This window comes from Hoplias malabaricus, unplaced genomic scaffold, assembly GCF_029633855.1.
Source record: "Hoplias malabaricus isolate fHopMal1 unplaced genomic scaffold, fHopMal1.hap1 scaffold_274, whole genome shotgun sequence".
Lineage (NCBI taxonomy): Eukaryota > Metazoa > Chordata > Actinopteri > Characiformes > Erythrinidae > Hoplias > Hoplias malabaricus.
The window spans coordinates 1-10,000 of NW_027100787.1; the positions used below are offsets into that span (position 1 = coordinate 1).

The window sequence follows — 10,000 nt, forward strand, 5'->3', positions numbered from 1 at the left end:
AAAAGCTCGTAGTTGGATGTGGGGACAGGTCTCGGATCCCCTGTACTGTCCGGGATGGCGTGGGGAGCTCCTTCGGGGGTGACCCCCTGTCTCTGGGTGGATGTTGGGACCTGGTCCCTACCCGCCGGTGTCCTCTGCTCGCCGGCCGCGGAGAAGCCCTTAGCTGGGTACTTCACTGCGGTGCACGGTGGGTTGGAGGGTCCGGAGCGTTTACTTTGAATAAAGCAGAGTGCTCAAAGCAGGCCGACACGTGCCATGTCTGACTGAGCTAGGAATAATGGAATAGGGCCCTTCCGCGGGGCTTCGGGGTCTCTCCTTCGGGACGGCTGGTCGTTCCGGAGTGGGGCTCCGGGGCTTCCACGGTCCTATTTCGTGGGTTTTAAGGACCGAGGGCAATGATTAAGAGGGACGGCCGGGGGCATCCGTACCACACCGATAGAGGTGAAATTCGTTGACCGGTGTGGGACGAACGAAAGCGAAAGCATTTGCCAAGAATGTTTTCATTAATCAAGAACGAAAGTCGGGGGAGCGAAGACGATCAGATACCGTCGTAGTTCCGACCGTAAACTATGCCGACCCGCGATCCGGCGGCGTGAGGCTAGCGACCATGACCCGCCGGGCAGCGTGAGGGAAACCACGAGTCTTTGGGCTCTGGGGGGAGTACGGTTGCAAAGCTGAAACTTAAAGGAATTGACGGAAGGGCACCACCAGGAGTGGAGCTTGCGGCTTAATTTGACTCAACACGGGGAATCTCACCCGGCCCGGACACGGTAAGGATTGACAGATTGATGGCCCTTTCTTGATTCTGTGGGTGGTGGTGCATGGCCGTTGGGAGTTCGTGGAGCGATTCGTCTGGTTAACTCCGATAACGGACGAGACCCTGTGCCTTAAAAAGTTACACGGCCCTCCCTTGGGTCCCTGTGGGGGCTTGCGGCCCGAGGGGTTCGTCGGTCGGTGGCCGAACTTCTTAGAGCGATCCGGGGCAAGGCAAAGCCGTATGAGATTCGGGGCCATAACAGGTCTGTGATGCCCTTAGACGCCCGGGGCCGCACGTGAGTTACACTGGCTGGTTCAGCATGTGCATCCATCCTATGCCGAAAGGCCTGGGCAATCCTATGAACGCCTTCCCCGCTGGGGATAGGGGATTGTAACTTTTCCCCTTGAACGAGGAATTCCAAGTAGTCGCGGGTCACCAGCCCGCGTCGATTAAGTCCCTGCCCTTTGTACACACCGCCCGTCGCTACTACCGATTGGATGGCCTGGTGAGGTCCTCGGACCATCTCCGAGGTGCCCCTTTACCGGGGGGTTGCCTCGTTGAGGTGGGAAGTCGATCGAACCTGGGCATCTAGAGGGAGTAAAAGTCGTAACAAGGTTTCCGTAGGGGAACCTGCGGAAGGATCATTAACGGTGACCTGGCCACGGCCGGTTGTCGAGTCGGACTCGAGAGGCCAAACCTCCCCCGGCGGGTACCTTCAAGGTATGGACCGCAGAAGCCTCGTACCTTTCGTCGTCGGCCGACGTGAGTCTCTCCCCCTCCGGGTGGGTGGACGTAGCGAGCCGGCTTCGGAACTCGGGGTTATGCGAGGACCGCCTTAGGTGCATAGGTACCCCGGTCCGCCCCCCTCGTTCGCGGGGGGGAGAGTGGCGCCGGAGCCGCCCGCCGGGTCGTTAAACCAACCATTGATCGTTGAAGGCTTGATTGTGCGTGCGCGAGTCAAAGGGGCTTACTCACCCCCAGGGCGTTGGCCGGTGCTCGCCGGCCTCGGTGGGATCTCCCTGAACCCATCCCCCCGGCACAGGGGGTGGTGGTGGACGGGAGCGTACCGCCGGGCGAAACTCTTTCCCCTCACGGGGTTGGAGCGGAGCTTAAGAGCGCATGCAAATACCCCGATGTTGGCTTCGCAGAGACGGACCGTATAATAGTCTAAGGCCGGTGCGCGAGTTGAAGGGGCCTCACGAACCCCGGATGCGTTTAAACACCCGAAGGAGACGGCCGGTGCCCGCCGGTCCTGACTAGGTGGGATCTACCCAGCGCCTTCCCCTAAGCGGGGGACTTGGGAGCGTACCACCGGGCCTCGCTCATACCCTCCGGGGTGGAGAGCTTGGCTTTGAGCGCACGCCTGAATGCCTTAGACCGGGACCCGTAACGCAGCGAACCAAACCCTGGGCCTCGCCGGGAACGGTGGGGCCTAGACCCGGTCTCCTAAACCACGTAAGTCTCGGGCACCTACTCGGGCGATCGTCCCCCGGGCCGTAACTCCTCGGTCCGGTGGTGACGCCCAGGTTCAATGACCTTCCCCCCTCCACGGGGGGGAAGGCACCCGGCTTGAAATATTGTCAAACGTTGTCTCGTGTTCGAATGGCTTCCTTCGCCCGGCCTGTAACGGGCCGGGCACAAACCTCATACAACTCTTAGCGGTGGATCACTTGGCTCGTGCATCGATGAAGAACGCGGTAACCTGCGTTAAATAATGTGAATTGCAGAACACAGATCATCGATATTTCGAACGCACATGGCGGCCGCGGGGGTCCATCCCGCGGCCACGCCTGTCTGAGGGTCGGTTTACCCATCGATCGGTCTTCCTAGACCGCGGCTGGGAGTTCGCAGGGCCTCCACCTCGGACGGCCCTTCGTCTCCCTAAACCCAGACTCGGGCCTTAAACCCGACGTGTGGCGAGAGCTCCGGACGTAGGGAGAGCCATTAGGTCCGGGTCCAATCCGTCATAGTCTCTCCCCGCTGGGCTCTCCGCCGCCGTCGGAGAGTGGGTACCGTAATACGGCGAGCGGCCGGGGGGTTCGCGCCCCCCGCGCCCCGCAAAACAGTCTCGTAGTGCGACCTCAGATCAGACGAGACAACCCGCTGAACTTAAGCATATCAGTAAGCGGAGGAAAAGAAACTAACAAGGATTCCCCTAGTAGCGGCGAGCGAAGAGGGAAGAGCCCAGCGCTGAATCCCACTTTCCCCTGACCGGGGTGGGCCGGGAAATGTAGCGTACGGAAGTCCGTTTGGTCTCGGTGCGGACGCGGGACCAAGTTTTGCAAGGAAGTGTCTTCCGCAGATGGTGAAGGCCCGGTATTGTCCCGCATCCCGCCGGGTAGATCGGGCTTCCCGGAGTCGAGTTGCTTGTGAATGCAGCTCAAAGTGGGTGGTAAACTCCATCTAAGGCTAAATACCGGCACGAGACCGATAGCGAACAAAGTACCGTGAGGGAAAGTTGAAAGCAGTACTTTGAAGAGAGAGTTCAAGAGAGCGTGAAACCGTTGAGAGGTAAACGGTCGGGGGACCGAGAAGACCCCCCCGGGGGATTCAGCCGGGCGGACGGCCCGCGCTCGTGTGGTTCCGTGGCTCGGAGGCGAGTTCATCCGGGCGAGAGTGGGGGCGACCCCACTCCCTGCTCGGCCCTGAGCTTCGCCTCTCGACTTCGGGCCTCTCGGGCGTACGAAGGCTCGGCCCGTCAGGTGTACTTCCCCCCGCGTGGTGGGTGAGTCGCGACCGGCTCCGGTTAGGCTTGGAAGGGCCCGAGGGTGAAGGTAGGTCCGTCCGGAGAAGGGAGCCCCACGTGGCCCCCGGACACGGGCGTTCCGCTACAGCCCCTCGCTCCGACTTCGCCGATAACGCCGGGGCCGCGGAGTAATGTCCTTTCCGCGTTTTCCCCTCCTTCGGGATGGGGATGGGGCCCCCCCTGATCGTTCGGACGAAAGCGGGCCGGTTGGGCTGTCCTCAGCCCCGGGCTAGGCCCGCTACGGCAATACGGGGGGTGATCCAGGCCCACAGCCAAAACGCCTAAGGTCAGCGGCTAAGTTCGGACCCCGACCGACCCGTCTTGAAACACGGACCAAGGAGTCTAACGCGTATGCGAGTCAAAGGGGCTTGAACCCCGGAGGCGCAACGAAGGTGAAGGCCGGCGCGCGTCGGCTGAGGTGGGATCTGATGCACCCCGTCAATGTTTGGGTTGACAGCGCACCACCGGCCTGCTCTCCACCGAGTGGAGAGTGGAGCAAGAGCATACGCGGTGGTACCCGAAAGATGGTGATCTATGCCTGGGCAGGGCGAAGCCAGGGGAAACCCTGCGTGGAGGCCCGTAGCGGTCCTGACGTTCAATTCGGTCGTCCGACCTGGGTATAGGGGCGAAAGACTTAACGAACCATCTAGTAGCTGGTTCCCTCCGAAGTTTCCCTCAGGATAGCTGGCACCAGACTCAGTTTTATCCGGTAAAGCAATGATCATAGGCTGCGGGGCCGAAATGGCCTCGTCCTACCCTCAAACTTTAAATGGGTAAGAGGCCCGGCTCGCAGGCTTGGAGCCGGGCATCGAATGATGGTGCCAAGTGGGCCACTTTTGGTAAGCAGAACTGGTGCTGCGGGATGAACCGAACGCGCGGGTTAAGGCGCCCGACGCGACGCTCATCAGACCCCAGGAAAGGTGTCGGTTGATATAGACAGCGGGGCGGTGGCCATGAAAGTCGGAATCCGCTAAGGAGTGTGTAACAACTCACCTGCCGAATCAACTGGCCCTGAAAATGGATGGCGCTGGAGCGTCGGGCCCATACCCGGCCGTCGCAGGTGTCACAATCCCTGATTTGAAACACGGACCGTATGCCGCGACGAGTAGGAGGGCCGCCGCGGTGGCGCTGAAGCCTCTGGCGTGAGCCTGGGTCGAGCCGCCGCGGGTGCAGATCTTGGTGGTAGTAGCAAATATTCAGATGGGATCTTTGAAGGCCGAAGTGGAGAAGGGTTCCACGCCGACAGCGCTTGGCCGTGGGTTAGTCGGTCCTAAGGGATAGGCGAACGCCGTTCGGAAACGCTGGGGCGATGGTCTCGTCTGCCCCCCGCTGACCGAAAGGGGATCGGGCCAATATCCCCGAACCTGGGATTGGGGAGATTGAGTGCCGAGAAGGCGCTCTCATAGCGGTAACGCAAACGAACCCGGAGACGTCGGTGGGAACCCCGGGGAGGATTCACTCTCCTTGCTAAAGAGCTGGAGCGCCCTGGAATGGGATTGTCCCGAGAAAGGGGCTCAACGCTCTGAAAGGCGCCGCATGCATCCGTGAGGCAGCCGGGACGTTCCCCATCGGCCCTTGAAAATCCGGGGGAGGTATAGTGAATTTCCCCCCAGGCCGTACCCATATCCGCATCAGGTCTCCAAGGTGAACAGCCTCTGGCGTGTTGGAACAATGTAGGTAAGGGAAGTCGGCAAAATAGATCCGTAACTTCGGGATAAGGATTGGCTCTAATGGCTGGGCTCGGTCGGGCCCTTTAGCTGAAGCGTAGGCCGAGGGCTGTTCTGGTTCTGGTTCGCCCTTGCCCTGAGGGTCATGCGGGGCAAAAGCGCACGGCGCCCGGGTTGACTCCTGCGTCTGTCGGTTAAAGTGCGTGGGTCGCAGCCGCGCGAGGCAGCCGGTGTTCCCTCCCGGTGGTGCTTAGGGGACTCGGTCGGTGCCGGGGGGAGGCGGTCGTGGATGGGACTCCGGCGGGGGTGCGTCCTTAGGGGACGAACCTCCGGTGCGTCTCGTCCTTCGGCCCTTCCTTCCCGAAGTCGGCCGGGCTCCGAGGCCCATCGGCGGGTCCCGGCCAGGCTCGCGAGCGCGGCCTTCCGTACTCCCGTTCGGACGTGGGGGGGGAAGACTCTGGAGTTGTGTGCGGATGCGTCGCCGGCCGTAGGGGCTTGGGAGGACCGGACCGGAGCAGTGTGACTGGAGACGGGTGTGACGAGCCGAGGCCTCGTGGATCTATCGGGTGTGAGTCTCGCCTCGGAGGGGTGGCAGCTCCGAGGTGGTTCTCTCGACCGGCACCCAACAGCCGAATTAGAACTGCTGCGGACCAGGGGAATCCGACTGTTTAATAAAAACACAGCATTGTGAAGGCTCTCGGACGGTTTTGACACAATGTGATTCCTGCCCAGTGCTCTGAATGTCAAAGTGAAGAAATTCACCCAAGCACGGGTAAACGGCGGGGGTAACTATGACCCTCTTAAGTTAGCCCCACTATACACTTTCTGGACAAAGGCCCATTCAAATATATTGCCATTGGACACTTATGACCACAGTGGGATTGTATGCCGGTTATGGATCCATAATGCCGTATAAAGCATGACCATTTGGACACTGAGTGATAACTTTTTCCAGTTTGATACCCGCGGCAAAATCGCCATTTGGACAGCACTAGGGGCACTGGTGCTCCATCTAGGAGTTCAGAACGTTGGGCCCATCCCTTTAGTATGTGTCACTTGGCTCTGATTGGCTCTGATTGGCTTTCTGAATGGAATAACCTACACCATCCAACTTCCAATATATTTAACAGTGTCATATATATTGCAAATGGGATGCATTCAACTTTGACCTCTCTAAAGTCCCGCCCAAAGCTTGGGGGAGGGTCTAAGGGTCCAGAAAGAGCGTAAAATGTCCAAATCAAATATAAATAAAATTTCTCTGGGCCTCTGGAAGCCTGGGCCTCTGGTAGCCTGGGCCTCTGGGCCTCTGGTAGCCTGGGTCTCTGGGTCTCTGGGTCTCTGGGACTCTGGGTCTCTGGGTCTCTGGGCCTCTGGGTCTCTGGGGCTCTGGGCCTCTGGGCCTCTGGTAGCCTGGGCCTCTGGGCCTCTGGGAGCCTGGGCCTCTGGGAGCCTGGGCCTCTGGTAGCCTGGGCCTCTGGGCCTCTGGGTCTCTGGGTCTCTGGGCCTCTGGGCCTCTGGGAGCCTGGGCCTCTGGTAGCCTGGGCCTCTGGGCCTCTGGGGCTCTGGGTCTCTGGGTCTCTGGGTCTCTGGGTCTCTGGGGCTCTGGGGCTCTGGGTCTCTGGGTCTCTGGGTCTCTGGGTCTCTGGGGCTCTGGGTCCCCGGGGCTCTGGGGCTCTGGGTCCCTGGGACTCTGGGGCTCTGGGTCTCTGGGTCCCCGGGGCTCTGGGGCTCTGGGTCCCTGGGACTCTGGGGCTCTGGGTCTCTGGGTCCCCGGGGCTCTGGGGCTCTGGGTCCCCGGGGCTCTGGGGCTCTGGGTCCCTGGGACTCTGGGACTCTGGGGCTCTGGGCCTCTGGGCCTCTGGGCCTCTGGGCCTCTGGGCCTCTGGGGCTCTGGGTCTCTGGGTCCCCGGGGCTCTGGGGCTCTGGGTCCCCGGGGCTCTGGGTCCCCGGGGCTCTGGGTCCCTGGGACTCTGGGGCTCTGGGTCTCTGGGTCTCTGGGTCTCTGGGGCTCTGGGGCTCTGGGGCTCTGGGTCCCTGGGGCTCTGGGTCTCTGGGTCTCTGGGGCTCTGGGTCTCTGGGTCTCTGGGTCTCTGGGTCTCTGGGTCTCTGGGGCCCTGGGTCTCTGGGTCTCTGGGGCCCTGGGTCTCTGGGTCTCTGGGTCTCTGGGTCTCTGGGACTCTGGGCCTCTGGGTCTATGGGCCTCTGGGCCTCTGGGCCTCTGGGGCTCTGGGGCTCTGGGGCTCTGGGTCCCCGGGGCTCTGGGGCTCTGGGTCCCCGGGGCTCTGGGGCTCTGGGTCCCTGGGACTCTGGGGCTCTGGGTCTCTGGGTCCCCGGGGCTCTGGGTCTCTGGGTCTCTGGGCCTCTGGGCCTCTGGGTCTCTGGGGCCCTGGGTCTCTGGGTCTCTGGGACTCTGGGTCTCTGGGTCTCTGGGCCTCTGGGCCTCTGGGCCTCTGGGCCTCTGGGTCTCTGGGAGCCTGGGCCTCTGGTAGCCTGGGTCTCTGGGCCTCTGGGGCTCTGGGCCTCTGGGCCTCTGGGCCTCTGGTAGCCTGGGCCTCTGGGAGCCTGGGCCTCTGGGCCTCTGGGAGCCAAAAGGAAGCTCCGGAGCTTAGGCGGCGGAGAGGTTGTTTGAATAAGGCCCGTTCAGGGAACCAGGGCGTTGGGTTTAATTAGGCCCCGGAGGTAGGCCCCGGTGGTAAACTCCGGGGCAAGCCTTATCAGAGGCCCAGGATGAGGTGTTCTTAATGTATTGGCTGATAGGGAGCCCCGGAGGTAGGGGACCCTTGGTGAAATTCATGCCGGGTTAGGGGACCAGGGCGTTGGGGTGAATAAGCCCCTGGAGGTAGGCACCGGTGGTAAGCTCCGGGGCAAGCCTAATCAGAGGCCCAGGATGAGGGTGTAATGAACTGGACAACCATCCCACTTCCCATGTATTGTACAGCAATTGGGCAACCATCCCACTTTCAATATATTGTGCGGCGTTTTGTCTCCCAGGTCCACCAGTGGGCAGGATGAACTTGCAATATATTATACAGCAATTGGGCAACCATCCCACTTCCAATATATTGTACAGCGATTGCGCAACCGTCCCACTTCCAATATATTGCGCGCCGTTTTGGCTCCCAGGTCCACCAGTGGGCAGGATGAACTTGCAATATATTATACAGCAATTGGGCAACCATCCCACTTCCAATATATTTTAAGGTTCCAGGTCTACCAGTGGGCATCTTTTTTGACGGTGCAGGCTGATTGGTTTAGTCCGAGGGCGGGGGCTTAAGTGTGGGCCAGATAGGTTCGACCGGTGCGCCGGGTCCCTGGGGCTCTGGGTCTCTGGGTCTCTGGGTCCCTGGGTCCCTGGGTCCCTGGGGCTCTGGGTCTCTGGGTCCCTGGGACCCTGGGTCCCTGGGGCTCTGGGTCTCTGGGTCTCTGGGTCCCTGGGGCTCTGGGGCTCTGGGTCCCTGGGTCCCTGGGTCCCTGGGACTCTGGGACTCTGGGACTCTGGGACTCTGGGACTCTGGGACTCTGGGGCTCTGGGGCTCTGGGTCCCTGGGGCTCTGGGTCTCTGGGTCTCTGGGTCTCTGGGTCCCTGGGTCTCTGGGTCCCTGGGACTCTGGGTCCCTGGGACTCTGGGTCCCTGGGTCCCTGGGGCTCTGGGGCTCTGGGTCTCTGGGTCTCTGGGTCTCTGGGACTCTGGGGCTCTGGGGCTCTGGGTCCCTGGGGCTCTGGGTCTCTGGGTCCCTGGGACTCTGGGTCTCTGGGTCCCTGGGACTCTGGGGCTCTGGGTCCCTGGGGCTCTGGGTCCCTGGGGCTCTGGGGCTCTGGGGCTCTGGGACTCTGGGGCTCTGGGGCTCTGGGTCCCTGGGGCCCTGGGACTCTGGGGCTCTGGGACTCTGGGGCTCTGGGACTCTGGGGCTCTGGGGCTCTGGGTCTCTGGGTCCCTGGGACTCTGGGGCTCTGGGGCTCTGGGTCCCTGGGGCTCTGGGTCTCTGGGTCCCTGGGACTCTGGGGCTCTGGGTCCCTGGGGCTCTGGGACTCTGGGGCTCTGGGTCTCTGGGTCTCTGGGTCCCTGGGACTCTGGGGCTCTGGGTCCCTGGGGCTCTGGGACTCTGGGGCTCTGGGTCTCTGGGTCTCTGGGTCTCTGGGTCTCTGGGTCCCTGGGACTCTGGGTCCCTGGGTCCCTGGGGCTCTGGGGCTCTGGGTCCCTGGGTCCCTGGGGCTCTGGGGCTCTGGGTCCCTGGGACTCTGGGGCTCTGGGGCTCTGGGTCCCTGGGGCTCTGGGGCCCTGGGACTCTGGGGCTCTGGGGCTCTGGGGCTCTGGGTCCCTGGGTCCCTGGGGCTCTGGGGCTCTGGGTCCCTGGGACTCTGGGTCTCTGGGTCCCTGGGGCTCTGGGGCTCTGGGACTCTGGGTCCCTGGGACTCTGGGGCTCTGGGGCTCTGGGTCCCTGGGGCTCTGGGGCTCTGGGTCCCTGGGTCTCTGGGTCCCTGGGACTCTGGGGCTCTGGGACTCTGGGGCTCTGGGGCTCTGGGTCCCTGGGTCCCTGGGGCTCTGGGGCTCTGGGTCCCTGGGACTCTGGGGCTCTGGGTCCCTGGGGCTCTGGGTCTCTGGGTCTCTGGGTCCCTGGGACTCTGGGGCTCTGGTTCCCTGGGGCTCTGGGGCTCTGGGTCTCTGGGGCTCTGGGTCCCTGGGGCTCTGGGGCTCTGGGGCTCTGGGTCCCTGGGGCTCTGGGACTCTGGGTCCCTGGGACTCTGGGGCTCTGGGGCTCTGGGACTCTGGGGCACTGGGGCTCTGGGGCTCTGGGGCTCTGGGGCTCTGGGGCTCTGGGTCCCTGGGGC

At 62.7% G+C, this 10,000-nt stretch overlaps 1 non-coding gene and 1 pseudogene across 1 annotated transcript; both read left to right on the forward strand.

Annotated features, from left to right (window-relative positions):
* Positions 1-2,407: 2,407 nt before the first annotated feature.
* LOC136680196 (5.8S ribosomal RNA) lies at positions 2,408-2,561 on the forward strand. Its single transcript, XR_010796870.1, has one exon. It is a non-coding gene; the product is annotated as a 5.8S ribosomal RNA (ribosomal RNA).
* A 272-nt stretch (positions 2,562-2,833) lies between these two features.
* The window catches only part of LOC136680200 (28S ribosomal RNA), an 11,319-nt pseudogene continuing 4,152 nt past the window's right edge, over positions 2,834-10,000 (forward strand).